Source organism: Haliaeetus albicilla, chromosome 9, assembly GCF_947461875.1.
Source record: "Haliaeetus albicilla chromosome 9, bHalAlb1.1, whole genome shotgun sequence".
NCBI lineage: Eukaryota > Metazoa > Chordata > Aves > Accipitriformes > Accipitridae > Haliaeetus > Haliaeetus albicilla.
Window position 1 is genome coordinate 4,638,956 of NC_091491.1, and position 15,036 is coordinate 4,653,991.

The 15,036-nt window shown below is 49.0% G+C and overlaps 2 protein-coding genes across 2 annotated transcripts in view; both read left to right on the top strand.

Moving 5' to 3' along the window:
• Positions 1-15,036, top strand: part of LHFPL7 (LHFPL tetraspan subfamily member 7) — a 66,063-nt gene that overhangs the window by 15,090 nt on the left and 35,937 nt on the right. The window lies entirely within an intron of this gene.
• The window catches only part of ASPA (aspartoacylase), a 57,333-nt gene continuing 54,335 nt past the window's right edge, over positions 12,039-15,036 (top strand). The window contains exon 1 of the mRNA XM_069791079.1: positions 12,039-12,284. The gene's annotated coding sequence lies outside the window, so the exon portion shown is untranslated. The remainder of the gene's footprint in view (positions 12,285-15,036) is intronic.

Sequence of the window (15,036 nt, forward strand, 5' to 3'; positions counted from 1 at the left end):
GCGACTGCCAGTGGCAAAGCTGCTGGAAGGAGCATCGGACCATCATAGTGTCTCAGGCACTGGCTTCACCCACAGGCACCTGTTGGTGATGCCCTGGGGAGCCCCGAGGCCCCACTCCAAGCCGTCACAGCTCACACAGTCCCCGGCAGCACCACTGCATTAGAGGAGTGTCCTGAAGGCTGGGGGCTGCCAAGAGCCAAAGCAGCATCTGACAGGTTTCCAGCGTGGATCGTGTCTGCTCCCCAGTCCAGGAGCATCTGCGCTCCCATGGGAATAGCCTTTCCAGGGGAGGAAGGCTCCCTACTAGTGGAAACTGAGATTGCAACTGAGGCTGAGTAAACCCCATCAAACAGCAAATCTGGGCAGCTTTCTGCTTTTGGGGCTTGTGGGACTGAGGGAAGGATTATGGGTCTGCTGTTGGATTAAGCTGCTGGCAACCAGGCTCTGGCACCAAAGCGGATTGCATCTGCTGCTTAGGAAAAGCAACAAGTTTTCACAGGCAGGCAGCAGGGACTAGCAGCCTCCCTCCACAGCTCCTTTTGCTACCCTAAAAGCCTCAATAAAAACCAGGATTGTGTTGCTTTTTGGAAGCTTTTCACCATGTGTTTTTCAGGCAAAGGGCTCTTGCTTTGCTGGTGAGTGGTAGCTGATCCATCAGTGGTTAGTAACTGGATGCACCCCCAGCCCCGCCACCGCTGCTGGTGCTTTCTCTGGTTTCTGAGACATACCTGTGAAACAGCCTGACAGGAGGAGACTGCAGAGCTTTGCACCTCTTCGAGGGCACAGGCACAGTTGAGCAATAGGGAAGCCTTTGGGGAAAGGTTTGCTTTCACCCCACGTTGCTCTCTGTCTAATCCTACCACCATCAACTTACTGCTGAAGACAAACCCAGTACTGAGGGCAAATGATCCTGACCTGCCTGTGCCTTTCTAAGGCTCTTTTGGTTTCAAAGAGCAATTTCCCAGCATCGCTGTGACAGAATCAGAACAGTTATAAGACTCCAGTAAGACAGGCAGAAACCCCCAGTTCCACAATTCCCTTACTTAGCTGCACTTTAATCCCAAATTTCATGGTAGTCCCAAGAGCTTCTTCCTGCAAAATTTGATTGCATTCTGCAGCCAAGATCCCTCTTGCTGGCAGAAGCATGGTGACATTAACTTCAGCTTTTGATTAGTTAAGCAGCAAAGCAAAGTGTAGGAGACCTTGTGCTTTTTGAAGTAGCCTGTGATTACTTAAGACATTGATCATCAGGTGAGAACACATAAAGAGGGAGAATTGTTCATTTTCAGATCAGTGTGAATCTTTTAAATGCATCGAGTCCGAAGGATTGAAAATCAGCCCAGATTAAAATGGGCTGTGCCATTCCTAAGGGAGTGCTGCGGGATGGCTGGGAGGTTTGCCCCAGCCTTGGGATGCAGGCACATGCTGGGGGGCAGCACAGAGGGGGCAGGTTCCTGGACAGGAGGCTGGCCCAGTCCCTGTGTCACAGTATTATTTAGGAAGGCAGCATGTGGTCACTGCCCGCATTGTGCCTCCCATCCCGCCCTGCATCTCAGCCCACCTTTGGGATCGATGGTGCCCTGTTTTTCCCAGCTTGTGCAGGCTCTGAATGGCAAACAGCACTGTCATCCACGTCCGTATTGATTCCTCAGATTAATATTGATTAGCCTGGTGACATATAGGTAATGTGTAATTAGTAACTTAGATAAAAATAGCACCAAGAGGGTGTACAACCAGGCTGCCTGGGTACTCTGACCTTCGCTAGCATCTTCCTGGTGGCAGCAAATAGAGGGGTCATGGCTGCCTGATAATTGCTGGCCTGCTATTAAAAACACTGTGAAAGTCTCCCCTTCCCTGCTGCCATCACTACCATGCAAGGTGGTTTTGGAGTGCTGCCTGACGGGGTCTCTGATAACTGGGCAGCAGTGGAACTGTTGCCATGACTCAGGAAAGTGCAGCTCTGCTTGCCTCCCTGTGTTTTGCTCTGTAGTTCAAGTGCTGCATTTTTAGGGCCAAAAGGTGCTTTGAGGTGACAGAGCTTCACTTACATCAGTGCACGTGGCCAGTCTGCACCCGCAGCAGTTGCCTGCAAGGTCTCAGATCCCTCCCGTCCTGCCCCTCACCAAGAAATCATGATTGAAATAATGGCCTGGGGAAGGCACTCTGCCAAATATCACCTTCCAATGTACTAAAGGACTTGTGGCACCAGCAGCTGTTGGGGATGCTGGAGAGCAATGTCCGAGGATGTTGCAGGAGCCACTGGACAGTGGGGACATGCCCACTGCTCCAGGGGTGCAGGCAGTGTCACAGCATGGCCCCTGCAGCACCTCTTTGAGGAGACATAAATGGAGCAGACATCTGCTCAAGGCAGGGGACAGTTTGGGGTTGGGTGGCCAACACTGCAACCAATATTAAAAACATTCAGGAATGGCCGAGGAGAAGAGGGTCTGAGCCAATTCCAGACCTTTCCCACAGTGCAGCCTTTCCCACCCCCTCCCACGCAGTCTGGGCTGGGGGCTGACCTGCAGCTCGTTTCCTGATGGGCATTTTTGTGGGCACAGTGCCTGGGAGCCCTAACCTGTTGACGCTGAGGGTTGTTTGTCAGAAGACAGCCCTGGGATTTGGAAGAGGAACTTGGCAGCGGAGGCAGCGCGGGAGCAGCGCCCTGTTGTCCAGGCATTGAATTGATGTAAAATCACCCAAAGCTTCCCCCATCCCTGTTTTAGAAATAGCATCTTGGCTTTTATCACAGAGCCCATGTGGTCCCTCTACTTGTGGGGCTTGAAAAATGTGTTCAGGCCTGATGCAGTGACACTGCTGGCTCTGTTCGATCACCAGAGCAGTATTAACAAATTGTTGCCATAAAGTTGTTTCCAGTCATTTACAAAAGGTCCTCCAAAACTGCAAGATTTGGCTAAGCAAGAGGAGAAGCGCCAAAAATAAAGCAAAGTCTAGCCTTGATGCAAGGTGTTTGGGCATGAAAGTAAAAAACAGCAGCATAAAACCTGAACCGGGCGATGGATCCAGCTCCTGAGTCACAAGGGCAGCTCTTCTGTTTTCTCCTTGTCTTTCTCCGGAAAGAGCAATCCTCCCATCACAGCTGGCAGTAATTGCATGATCCTTGTCACTGCTCAGGTCCTCATTGCCATCTTCACCCTCTCCCCTCCACATTTAACATCTCGTCCTTGCAATAGGGACAGTGACCAACGACATCTGAAGCCCTGGTTCCTTCCCTGGTACAAGGCTTTTTCCCCCTGCTTTCTTTAATTACATTAGCAAAGTCGAAAAACTGCCTTTGGCACATTATTATTCAGTCAGTGAACTCTCACTAATTCCTGACACAACTAATAAATATCTGATAGTAGGAGCCCACTGCCAGGGCGCTGGAGAGGGGGCTCTGTCGCAGCCCAGCCCGAGAGGTGCTTCACTCTGGAGCCAATATTGCTTATGCCTGACTTACGTGTGCTCTCATTTTTTTCACTCGCACTGATGCAAATCCTCTTTTGCTGCATTTTTTGCCAATTTGCTCCAAAATTCAGCTCAGTATAAGCTGTCAACATCCTGGGCCTCAGGCCAGTGTGTCCTGCAGAGGGACTGCTCCGAACCCTGCAGAGATGCTGGGCACCCGCGCCAAAGCCCAGATGATATTATTCTACCAATCTCTGCCTGTTTAAGAATCTGATGAACTCCCATGTTAAAAACAACAATTGACTTTTTTTCTGTCTACTTTCCAACTGGGAGGTGTCACCTGGGAGGATGTTGCAGGGAAGCAAAATGAACTTGCCAGATCTGCAGATCGACGAGCATGAAAGAGGAACCACAAACATAGACTCAACTTCAGCCTTTCACTGGAGGAAATTTTCACTTCTGCTGAAACAGTAATTCCTCCATGCTCACTTCAGTGCATACATTCGAGTGACAGATCATCTTGGTTCAACAGCCATTTCGAGATTTTACTTCCAAAACCTAAAACCTTCAGCGGAGAGCCAGACCATTAAACTTAGCAGTAAAAGGGAGAGGGGCTGGCAGCTTTCCTAATGGCCAGGCTCCCTGCACAGATTAGCTTTCCCCAGGGTTTAAGCTCATTTCATACAAGGTGCAGAGCTGCTGAAGGAGAAGGGGCCAGACCCTGGCTGCGCTGTACAGCAGCTGAGCCCCGCTTCACCCTCGGTGAGAGAACTTAGGGATTCATTTCCATCTGATGTTTGGACAGTTGTCTGTCTTCTGCTTAGTTCTCATACTGTGCTTTGATTTTCTCCAGGTATGGTTTTGCCATTTGGCACACATCTGCTGACTTGGTGCCTTTTGTGTCCCGTCAGGCCAGGGACACGGCAGTAGCAGTGTGCCTGGGCTAATGCCGGGAGTAGCGTATTTCTCAGTAGCCTCATTTAGCGAATAAACCAGCCATGTCCTTTCATTGGTTTCTTGGAGAGGGGAAATACATTTCCAGTGGCATCAGTGACAGAAGCAATATCCTTTCATTGCTATCATTGGAAAAGAGCAGTTTTATACTGCAAGAAAGAACTAGTTCACTTATACAAAACATATTTTCTGTTCCCTTAAACCTGGGGAAATCCTTGTCCGATTAATATGTGGCCAAATTGCTTCTCTTTCAACAGTTCTCCTAGGGATTTGAGTTTAGACCAGTTATTGCACTTGGATGCAGTAACAGTCCATAAAAAGTATATTTCGTAAATAATAACAGTGCTTTGTAATAAATGGGAACAACAAATAACAAGTGCCACTGAGGCTCCAAAGCTGTTGCCCCTGAGGAAATACAAGCCAGCCCCAAGGACCCCAGCACTGTGCCAGAGCCATGTGTTTCAGATGGGAAAACCCATACTTCAGTTTTAGAGGGAATTTGCTTCCCTTTGCCTGTGACTCTCTGTTCAGTTTGCAGGCAGTTGTTCCTTCTTCTACAACGCAGGACATTTACTCTCATTCTAACATTTTCAAGGTACCAGTGTGGAGCTCAGGGGTGTCGCTGGAGGGCTCTTCAAGCCATACCTTTCCAAGCAGGCTCCCTCACATGAGATTTTGGGGAGGGAGGGCTTTGATTATGGTTCACCTTTTGTGGAGCTTAACCATGCTTGTTGGTTGTTGCAGGAGAGAACCACTGCATGAGAGGGTCCTTCTTCCCTTGCAAGTTCAGGTTGCCTGTACCACAGCCAGGACATCATAAACCTGATCCTGCAAAGCTTCAGAGCATTTATCATTTAATAGCTGTCATTAGTGGCTGCCCAGCCTGCTTGTTGCATGCCCACAGTGCTGGGAAGAAGCATGTCTCCTTATCTCCTTGCTATGTGATTATGTGCTTCAGCTGATGTTTCTCATCATAAACAGTTTGACTTTTCCCTTTTTTCCCCCTGGCTTGGCTCATGTTTGTATCTGCTGTTGCTGGGAAGATGAAGACAGACCCTTGCAAATCCCCTCCAGGGCCACCTGAATATCCTCCCTTGCTGTGGGGAATGGAGCTCCTAGCTGAATTTCATGCATCCTGAAGCAATTGTGTAGAGGTCACATCATCTTTATTAACTCATCCATCTGGACTGAGTGTATAGTGTAACGCAGAGAAAAAAAAAACCCTCCCCATCCTCTCTGATGCTAATAGGGAGCTCAGGACTGTCAGGGGCAGTTTGCAGTTCAGTCTGCTCAAGAGAAGGATGCATGCATTTCAGGGAGCTTTGGTGAACCTCAGCATCCAGCCCTCTCTGTCTGTCAGTGTTGGAAGTTTTTGGCCTCTTCTGATGTGCTAAACCAATATTAGGAGCATGGAAGACAGTCTCTGGCCTTGGTGTCAGATATAAATGTTTGCTGGGCTGGTTGGATCCTGGCTGTAATTTAACAGGCATCTGAACATGGGGACAAGGACCTGTCAGGACACAGAGCAGGGCAGTTTATAGCGATGAGAGCAGCATGTACACCTGTCTGCCAGCAGCAACCTGCTGCCCCAAAACCTGAAGGTTGATATCAGTTTAGGGTGAAGCAGTGATCCCCCAAATGCCTCAAAATCTGTTTTCCTGTGATTAGACGAAGCTCACGCTATCTGTAGATCCACCTGGGAAGTCATTACGAGGCCTTGCTGTTGCCGTACAGCAGAGATGTGTTGGCCTAGCCTTGGTGAGCAAGGTGATAAATCTGGGCTGCAGCTGCTTACTGTCCTTTGAGTGGCAAATTGCCCAGGCAGTTAAAAATGGCCATGTTCATGCATTAGCTGGTCCTGCTTTAAGAGAAGGCATGCACAGAGATAGGATTTCCCTGAGAAGGGAGCTCTGAAGGTCTGACAAAATGGGTCTTTCCAACACCCAACCAGCAGGGTCCTGGCTGCCTGGGTCAGACCCTTTGGTGGAACGTGGGGCATTTCAGTCCTGCTTTGCTTGCTCTAGATGAGCATTTGGCTTCAGTAGCCAGAATAACTGGCAGGCGGTGCTGGGTGAGCTGGGGAGCCAGCCCTGAGAGCGGACCTGTGAGCGGTGGCTCTGGGCCAGATCCCGCTTCCTTTTTGCACAGTCTGATAATGCAGGTAGTCTGGCAGAGGTCTCCATCCTTGTGTGGGCACATAGCACAGCTCCCAAGTGAGTGCTGGTTCGGAAATGTTTTGCTCTGCCTTCCCGTCTGACTCTATGCTGAGTCGAATTTCTTTGCTGGTAAGGAACAGATCTGCTAGGAGGAGAAATTTACCCTGCACTGACTGTAAACACAGATGGAAACATGGTGAAGCCCTTTTCAAAATCAAGGGAATAAATCTGTTTAAAAGACTGAACATCTGGGGCAGTGAAAGAGCAGGTGGAAAACTAACCCAGGAAAGGACAGTGGTGCTAAGGGGTGGCTGTCTGGAGAGAGGGCACAAACTGTAGGAGAGTGGAAGTGTCTAAAGTGGGGAAATTACCCCAGAGAGCAAGAGAAGGCTCCAGAAAGGTTACCTTTTTGGATCTTTTTTAAAAACTCCTTTATTTTTTTGAGTCCTGTGAGTTGTATCCCAGGCACTTTAGATGGAGCAAGTTGGTAGGCTTTTCCTCTGAACTAATCTCATCTGACCTTTCTAAGGCAGCACGCGAGGGATGCAGCCCCATGTCTCCTCCAGCTGCTGGGATAAGTAGGATTTTGCTCCCTGGTTAGGCAGCAATCACTGTGCTGCAGAAGCTGCTCTGTGCGTTGCCCTGGAAGGACAGACCTGGCATGTTCACACCACTGGGAATCAGCTTCATGCTGATGGTTTGGTCAGCTCTTCTGGTCCAAGCCAGCACATTCTCTATGCTCCACAATAAGAGCACTTCTGGACAAAGGCCCTGGTCCTGCAGGGCTTTATTCACTTGCCTAACCAAAAAGCTAAAAACATGGATAAGCCTTGGATGGCTGAGGAAATGTTAAATCGTGTTTCCCTCCCAGCTGTAACCTTGGCAGAAGCACAGCTCTGGCTGCTAAAGCCCATAAAATGAACCGCCCCTGTTGCTCCTGATAGGGGTATAAAAATATAATTACTTGAAGAGTGACTTACGATTCAGTGAAACAAGGGTCTTCTTTTTGATTGAATTACACAGCAGTATTCCTAGAAGACTGGAAGCAGATGGTGAGCTCTGGCCAGGCATTTAACAGCCTGAGTTACTGCATGGAGAGGATGGAGCCGAGCAAGGCTGCAACATGCCGCTCCTGCCTTTCTGCTTGCCTTGGGTCACCATCATGGTGTATTCCTTGGGAAAGGAGAGGCTGGAGGATGGGGCAGGGTGGTTTGCAGCAATGGATGGAGATGTGGACCATGTCCAGTAGCAGAGAGTTTGTTTTGCAGCAGCGACATGCAGCTCAGGTGGCAGCAAAAAAAGGCAAAAATTTTGTTTCTGCAAACCCAGTGCCGCTTTGGTCCCAGGTAAGCACATTGTAATAGCAATCCCAGTGTGTGTTGCGTCAGGACCCCATGGACCTGGGAGGTGGCAACTGCCCTCCAGTCATGCAGGAGAGCTCCCCATCCCTCCGGGCCCAGGAGGAGGATGGACGAAGGCAGACGGTCCCCTGGGCTGGGGTGGAATGAACGCCGCCATGTAATTTCTGCCTCGCTGCTCTTCCTGCCCCCATATAACTTGAGCACATCAATAAAATCAGACTATTAGCAGCATGTCGTGTTATCAGCCATGGATGTGTGTGCAGTGCATTAGGCAGCCATGCAGCCTGCATTTTATGAAGTGAGCCGCTCACACCACTGCTGGGGTTGCAGTGATTATCACACCCCCTCACAGCTGGGTGATACTACGGCTTTTATGAGCTACCCTAAATTAAAGGCCCTCTCTTTTTAAAGATAAATTAACAATTCTTTCTCTTCCTTTTTTTTAATGGCAGAACAGCCAGCTGATTACTAGGTGAGACACAAATCTTGTTGCTGAGTTGTGCCTACTGCATTGTCTTTTTGATTATTTTTATCAAATAAGCAAATGTTCTTTTGGATCTCTGAAGTCCTTACGAGGGAGACTCATTTTCTGCTGCTGTGATCTCTTTGTCGCGGGTGGGTGATGTATGAAAAGGAATTGCAAATAGCTGTTTACAGCAAGCAAAGTCACGGAACAGCCCACTTTAATTTCTGCTATCTGTCGGAGACTGTTGTTGGTGATGGTCAAAATTAATTAAGCAGGAAGGAAGAGAGCAGGGAGGCAGTATGCATCCAGTTCTGACATTGAAATATTAATGGTGAGCTAATCAAGAAAGAGTATCTATGAATATCTAATCAGCTTACAGTTTGCATTTTTACTGATGCAGTGAACTTCTGGGCAACAGCCCTTTACAGGAGGTGTCGGGAGCGGAGGTGTCAGGAAGGGAGGTGGGCTGCCTGCTGCTTGATCACTCTATCTGGGAATAAACAAAGAGCTCTTGCCTGTGTCAGGGGCTGAGGCACATTTGCCTTTTGTACTTCACAGCCCTGCTGCCACTGGATGCTGCTGTATCCTTCCCGCTGTCACCTACAGCAGCCATGTCAGAGGGCTCAGCCCATGGCATCCCCGGTGCTGTGTTCCTTCCTCCCCAGTGCTAGAGGGCACTTGGAGAGCTCAGCTACTCCAGGACTGAGCTGCAGCATCTGTCTACATCCAGGTGTTGGGCAAAAGCTCAAAATGGTGTAGCCTTGAACGCAGGACCTCACCCTCTCGCTCCATGCCCGGTGCAGGGCACCCCATGGAAGGCAGCAGGCTGTGTTCCTATCTCTCCTGTCAGTGTGTGACTGGTCTTTCCAAGTCGAGTTTCCAAGCTGTTTGGGGCGAAACAGAAGGTGATGGTTGTGCTGCAGGGCCAGGGTGCACTGCAGACCCCCCATGCACAGCACCTGCTCCAGGCACAATGGCCGCAGCGGGGGCTCAGCCGTTTTTGCCGACCCACCACAAGGAGGGGAAAATAGGAGGAAACAATCCCATGGCAAAGCTGGGCTGATTCTAATCAAAGTCACAAAAGTAAATGTCACCTTTGGGTGCCAGGAGGAGTCAAGCGGCATTTCTCTCTTCAACGTCAGCGTAATGAGGGCTGTGGCTTTGGAGATTGGTATTGCTGTGTTTCTGCAAACAGTTCCCTCCTCTAACCTCTTGGAAATTGGATTTTGTGGGGCTGAGCAGTTTGTGTGCAGCAGATAGCAGCGGGACTGATAAGCAGAAACCTGTTTACACACTCACTCGTATTGAATACTACAAATGGGCAGGGGACTGCCTGGATTTTTTTTTTTTTTTAACACTAGCAAATGTAATCCTTGTGGCTGAAGGTGTTGTTGCTGCTTAACAGGGAGAAATCTGAACTGGGCAGTTTTAATGGGTAACAAATGTGAAAATAACTTCATGTGAAGCAAAAGGATAAAGGTAATAAGTAAATCTTAAATGATAATAAAGAAAAATTGAGTGGCGATCAGTAGCAAATAGCATACCTACACTCTTCTGTGTGAGGTGGTATTTCATATATTGCCAAGTTAGTAGGAAGTGGACACAACCCCAAATGCAGAAAGGAGATAGTCCTGGCATGTCACTCTGACAGCAACAGGGACTTTCTGGGAAAGGAAAATGGAAAGCAGATGGTATCAGTTAAGAATAGCAGGAAGGTACCAGGGATGTCCAGGAAAGCAGTGGAGCCCAGTGGCTGCATCTGTCCCCCGTGGTCTGCGGAAGTGAGAAACCCCCTTGCTGCGGGTGCGTGGGTGCCGTGATGCCCAGCTCCAGTTCTTGGGGGCTGATGGTGGAGTGAGCAGCAGGGATTTCTGCAGGAGGAGCTCTCTGAAACGTGCTTCTTTCTGTTGCTCCAATATAACCCAAATCTGTCAGCCTTTAGGGCTTGCTGTGAAGGTCATCTGTGAGCAAGGCTAATTATTTCAAGCAAAGCAGCAGGCTAATGCCACTAACCTGCTCCCGGGAACTGAGCTCTGCCCTGTGCCTTGGCTGTGTAGCTGCACACAAGCTGCAGGGAATTATGGATGCATGGGGGTGTATGTTAAGCCCACAGTTATAAACAGATCCTACTGGCATGTACCTTGAGCATGGAGAGGAAAACACACATTCTTCATAGCTGATTCATTCAGTTGTCATGAAAATGCTGTTCAAGCCAAAAGGTAGTATCTCTTCTTTCTGCCGTTTAATTTTCTTTAATCTGCTCTTGACATTTATTGAAAGAAGTGTTTTACGCACATCAAAGCCAAAGATTTCAAAACATCACATGAAAAAAATTTAAGGTCAGTCCAAGGGAGGATATGGTAGCAAACATGAGATGAAAGACTCTAGTTTCTGCAAGGAAGGTCTGTGCAAAAGGAGAGGTCACACTGATCTGTGGTCCAAGGGCGCTTCATATGCACCTCTGACAGTAGCTGCAAGTGGTGGGCTTTGTATGTTGTGACACCTTCAGCAATTTAAGTAAGGCTGTCCTTGATATGAACAGCTTTAAATGTAAAAGATGGCTTGATACATAACTTCTCAGGACCCTCTTCACATGGGTGAAGAATTTCCCACGGCTCTGCCCAATGTTGGCCCAACTTGCTTTGCCTGGGGCAGCGCTCACAGGGCTGCAGGCAGAGCTGAGCCATCCTTTGCATTCACTCTCCATAAGTGAGTGTTGCTGGTTCTCACACGATTAAATGAGCCAAAGCACTTGACAAACTGAATGAGCTGCTGAAAGTGAATCCAGTGGAGGGGCCAATCCTGCAAGACGCCTCCAGATGCACTGAGCATCCCAAATGCCAAAACTGAAGGAGAAATGTGAAAGATCCCCAGAAAGCTTCTGCATGTAGTTCATTTTACATGGGTAGAGGTAACAAGCTGACACAGGTTAATTTATAGCTCAGTCGTATGCTGATTGCAAAGTACACATTTCCAGCCAGCAATCATTAGTAAATCACTTTCCCACCGGTTCTCTTGGCATATAAAAGAAATTTCTCCCTTCCTGACATTTAAAAAAAATCCTAATAAGTTATACACTCCATGACTTTATAGCACTTTTAATATTTAAAAGAAGGCTAGAATCTATAACCTCAACCTTTAACAAATGTACAGTAACGCAATAACAAATTTCCCTCGAACAGCTGCTATCTTGGTACCAACTGGCACGAAGAGGAGGGAAGTAATTGGCTTGTTTTCAGATAATTACCATAATTGTAGTGACACCATTTGGATCACATCTAACTGCATTTCTGCTGCAAGTTGGATAATTTAATAATTGGCAGAATTTAGACTGACAGTAAAGGTAAAGTCAGCGTATGGTGGGGAAATCAGCAGGCACCTCCTTGCGTTGCTGGTACAGGCTTTGCTGCTCTTGCTGTGAAGTTTAGCAAGATCTTTAGATTTTGCTGCTTTTCTTAAGCCCTGCAACATCTTTGCTCCTTTTCTGATACTTGACCTGATGAGACCACATTTTGCACCTTTTGAACCTTTTGATTTGAGATAAATCACTTCGGTTCAGTCCTACCCAAATTACTACTTTCTTTGTGCACTGAGTATTTTTAGCTGTCCTAGTTCTGCTGGGGGCTTGTCAGAGCTCTGCACTGAAAGTGGATTAAACTGCAGTCAGGTGCTTACAGACAGCAGCCAAATGCCTTTCCCGGAGGTTGAACCCAGGTCCTCTGGAGCAGGGCTCATTCCCCTGGCTGAGCCCTGCCAAGCTGCAGGGGCAGCAGGGAGCAGAGCGTGCTGGGCTCGGCATGATGCACTGGAGGGAACTTGTCCCCTTTGTGTCTTCTTGTGCTTGCTGCTTGTGGCCAGCGTGAAGGGGACTCAGCATCTCCTGTGCCTCCAGGCCTGACAGCTGCCCAGCCAGAGTCCCAGGAGCAGTGGGGCTGCGAGGTAAGGCTAGGAGGTGGCTGAGGCTACTGGAGAAAGACAAGGTTTTATCAGATCAGCTGGGCATTTTTGCCAGGGAATTGCAAAATGGAGCAGAGCGCTGAGCTGGTGCCTTGCAGGGTTGGTATGAGTACCAAGAGCTTTCCTGCAGTGCCTGTCCATGGCCTTGCCCTGCCTCCATTTCTGCTTTGCAGTGCAGAGGTGAAGACACCTGACAGCAATACTGACAGTGCCCACGGAGAGGGGTCTGCTGGAGCTTTTCCAGTCCCCAAATGAGAGAGACACTTAGGGCGCATTTGCTTATTTTGCTTCATGCCCCTGCTCCTCCCTGTGGCTCTTCTGCTTTCCCTGGGCTGAACCCAGCACCTCTGTCAGATGACAGAGAGGTCAAGCAGGCTGTGCCAGACCTGCAGGGCGAGCAGAGTTAATGCCCATTGGGGCAAAGCAGAGTGCTTCCCACCTGTACCAGTTACTGGCAGAGCTGTGCTCTGCCATGATTCGGGCTGAACCAGGCCTTGCATCCCACATGTATTTTTGACAGGTCCCAACGGGTGAGGTGACTGCTGATGCACTAGCTGTAAGTCTGCGATGCAACCTATGCCTGGGGGTCTGGGGGGTGTCCAGCTCATCGCACGCTGGGGAGAACTTTGGCACAGAGCAGGCAAAGCGCTCATTTCTGTAATAAACCTGTCTGCCAAGATGAGGTTGACAGCTCCATCCTAGCCTCCGGTACCTGGGCATACATACAACACTGGCACAGGAGGGAAGGGAAGGTGGATGACTAAAAAGCAAATCCCATCTCTGTCTCCCCAGGCTGTGGAGGGTGGTCTCTGATGTAGTGGTGGGAAGGTTTGCAATGCTGGGGCTGTGTGCCTGGGAGCGGCTGGCTGATCCCCACACAATCCAATCTCCCTGCCCCTCACACAGAAACCGCAGGGTAACTGTTTCGTTGCAGCATTCCCTCCCCCTCTATGATTTATTGCTGCCAGGAGGCTGCGCATGTGGAGGTGGCATAAATCTCACCCAAAAGAGAGAGAAGGAGAAAATTTGCATTCACTGCCTTGCTGGCATATTGAATGAAGCTTTCCAGTTCACTGCTGAAACCCTGAGCAGATCCCAGGCAGGAGGCTGAGGCACTTCCCTCAGTATAAAACAGGGCCAGCACCGGGGGCTTCCATCCCTGCCAGAGGAGGCTCCCACAGCCGCAAGGAGCAGCTCCCCCACTCAGCCCAATTACCCCTAGATTAATTTCAATCCACTCCTATTTATATTCTGTGGTGTCAGCGTACATAATTCTGTAGTGTTTGCAGGCTTCAAGCATTCACTGTGCTCCCCTCTACTGATCTGCCAAAACCCACAAACCCTTTTAATAGCTTTTTCTCATTCAGACCTTCCGATTCTCCTAGTCATTTCTGCTGTGTCTCACCCACCTCCCTCCAAGTTGCTTACATCCTCCTGTGCAATGCCTCCAAAGCACACCCTGGGCTGACAGTCAGTGTGCTGGAGTTAAAATCCTGCAAGCTGCTACTGGAAAGGAGACTACAGAAAGCAATTAGGGAGATTATAGTCAGACCATGGTCATGCTGCTGCAATGGGTCTGGATGTCCTGTCATGAGCAGCCAGCCTGGACTAAGAGGCTTTCAAATAACAGAGCATGAGCAAAGAGAAAAGCCTGGCAATTGTTGTCTCTGAGATTACATTTTAACTGGAAGTCCATCAGTTTTTTCGTATGTCGACAGTAAACTGGATACAAGGCAAACCAAGAAATGCAAGAGAGCAAGGAGAAAGCAAGGTGGATACAACACATTAATCAGAGGCAAAAGTTGGAGGCAGTCTGCAAACCTCTGCTTCTGCACGGGCTGACGGCTGTAAATAGCATATTGAAGCAATGGAGGAAGTAAAGAATTAATTACAGTTCTGAGACCCAATCCCACTTCCAGCCACAGGCAGCATTTATTAAGATCTCACTGAGGCGGGAAAGATTGAACAAGGGACTCGGGGGACTACGAAGGGGAAAAGAATTAATCAGTTTGTCTCAGGAGACTGGAGAAGTCAGATTAAATAAAAACTGGAAGTGAAATGAAGGGATGAACAAGGTGGTTGGAAATCTGGACCTGTTTGAAGGAGAAACTCTGGAGTCCCAGCTGGGAGCAGTCCCAGGGGCTCTAGTCCCCCACTACAGAAGCTGGCGAGCTTTGGGGAGAAAGGCTGAAAGTTTGCCTTCTTTAATAGGTTTAGAACTGTCACATTTAGGCCTCTTTCTTCCTTTGTGTGGCAGAAGGAGGCCACGCAAGGTGCCCCCAGCTCTCCCACCTCTGATCCTTGCTCCAATGCATCAGAAAAGTGCCCAGGTCCCCCATGCCCCAGTGTCACTGGGACCTGAGAGCTGTTCCCCAGCCTGCCAAAATTCCCTGGTAGCCAAGGGCAGGCAGGAAGGTAAGCTGAACCCAGCTGAACGAATAGATGTCCAAATCCCACATCCCACAACCAACACCCTAAAAGGAAAGTCTTTGTTCCTGCCCGTTGTCAGCCCAGTGTTTTCCATCACAATAACATTCAATTATTTCTCTTCTAAAGTGTACAACATTTTCTTCCCTCTTTTGTGTTGTTGCTTTTCTGCCTGTCCCTCTGGGAAAGGTCACTGGGCTTTCACATTCCTGCTGTGTAATGAGCTGTGACAAACGCTGCTGATGGTGACCAGTGCTGGGGTCAAAGAGTTTTAGTGGGTGTTGAACACCAACATCGGGGGACGGGG